Source organism: Hylobates moloch, unplaced genomic scaffold (assembly GCF_009828535.3).
Source record: "Hylobates moloch isolate HMO894 unplaced genomic scaffold, HMol_V3 SCAFFOLD_3, whole genome shotgun sequence".
Classification (NCBI taxonomy): domain Eukaryota; kingdom Metazoa; phylum Chordata; class Mammalia; order Primates; family Hylobatidae; genus Hylobates; species Hylobates moloch.
In genome coordinates, this window is record NW_026652278.1 from 122,962,448 (window position 1) to 122,964,419 (window position 1,972).

A 1,972-nucleotide genomic window follows, 5' to 3' on the forward strand; every position below is an offset into this window, starting at 1 on the left:
ATTTTTTAATAAATACATAATACATAGAAAATACCTGAAGTTTACTTGTGGAAGGATTGCAGCTTGTGAGTTATTCTGAAGTGATGGATGGATGATAATCTGAAATGTGATGGAATGTTATAGTATAAGATCATGTGACACAATGGTAGTGGTAGATGTTTAAGAGGTATGATGTGTGTATTTGTGTCTGTGTGTGTCTGTGAAATGATTTGGTTGTGAGCAATTTTCCACATTCATTTAGTTTCCCACACATGAAATAATGCATAAGAAAATGTGAAATTTGCATTAATCTAAAATTGTTCATTAGTGTATCAATTGCCTCAGAATAAATTTGTAATTATAAGCAAGTGTTACAGCAGAGCTTAATATACATGGAGATCATTTCTCAATATTTTCTTTCTTTGTTTATGCTAGTAAACTATGACACATCATACATACATGAACATCTTTCTTCTTAAGCCTACAGTCTGGAACAAATTCCAAGGCATGATGTCCCAGATTACCTTATCCAAATTCTTTACTTCCATACTATCCACAGCTAAATAGTCTCCTAAGCAGAATAAATGCCTTTGCCCAAAATGAAAAAGAATGAGAATTTAAAAAGCCATAATAGCAAGTGTTTGAGAGGACCTAGTCTGTAAGATCACAATTTTCATGGCTAAACAAATCTATTATATTCCAGTTTCCTTGATTTTTCTCTATGATCACATATTATTTATTATTTCTCTACATCTATTTGAAAAGGTTTATTTGGTAGAATAGTAATTACAGAGTTATGTGATTTATTCAAAATTATATATTTTATTTGCTACAAAAAATAAACATTTATTTGCAAAATTATATTTACATAAAATATACTGTACCAGCATTTTTACAAAACTCATAAAGTTTGTTTTAAAAAAAACCCTTGCCCTCTGTTACACAATTTGGTGCAAATAAATTCCTAGAATGCTTAGAAAAATTTCTCCTATCCCCAATATTAGCCTCACATTTGTTCTTCCCAAATTGAATTTAGAGAATGAAATGATGAACAAAGAATCAAAGTTGTGCTCACTTTGGCAGCACATATAATAATACTAGAATGATAGAGAGAAGACTAGCATGGTTCCTGCACAAGGATGACACACAAATTCATGAAGCATTCCATATTTTTACACCAATAGACAAGCAGAGAGCTAAATTATAATGAAATCCCATTCACGGTTGCTAAAAAGAGAATAATATACCTAGGAATATAGCCAACAAGGGAAGTGAAGGGCGTGTTTAAAGATAACTACAAACAGCTGCTCAAGGAAATAAGAGAGGACATAAACAAATGGAAAAACATTCCATGCTCATGGATAGGAAGAATCAATATAGTGAAAATGGCCATACTGCCCAATGTAATTATTAGATACAATGCTATTCCCATTAAACTACCATTGACATTCTTCACAGAATTAGAAAAATCTAATTTAATATTAATATGAAACCAAAAAAGAGTCTGTATAGCCAAGAAAATCCTAAGCAAAAAGAACAAAGCTGGAGACATCATGCTACCCAACTTCAAACTATGCTAAAAAACGACAGTAACCAAAACAACACGGTACTGGTACAAAAACAGACACATAGACCAAATGGAAATAATAGAGCACTCAGAAATAAGACCACACGTCTACAACCATCTGATCTTCAACAAACCTGACAAAAACAAGCAATGGGAAAAGGATTCCTCATTTAATAAATGGTGTTGGGAAAACTGGCTAGCTATATGCAGAAAATTGAAAGTAGACCCCCTTCCTTACATCTTATACAAAAATTAACTCAAGATGGATTAAAGACTTCAATGTAAAACCCAAAACTATAAAAACCATATACAAAAATTGAGGCAATACCATTCAGGACATAAGTACAGGCAAAGATTTCATGAAGAAAACACCAAAAGCAATTGCAACAAAAGCAAAAATTGACATATGGGATCTAATTAAACTTA

At 31.8% G+C, this 1,972-nt stretch overlaps 1 non-coding gene across 1 annotated transcript; it reads left to right on the forward strand.

Annotated features, from left to right (window-relative positions):
* The first annotated feature begins 1,046 nt into the window (after positions 1–1,046).
* On the forward strand, positions 1,047–1,153 carry LOC116466111 (U6 spliceosomal RNA). The gene has a single exon (XR_004247368.1). It is a non-coding gene; the product is annotated as a U6 spliceosomal RNA (small nuclear RNA).
* The last annotated feature ends 819 nt before the right edge of the window (positions 1,154–1,972 follow it).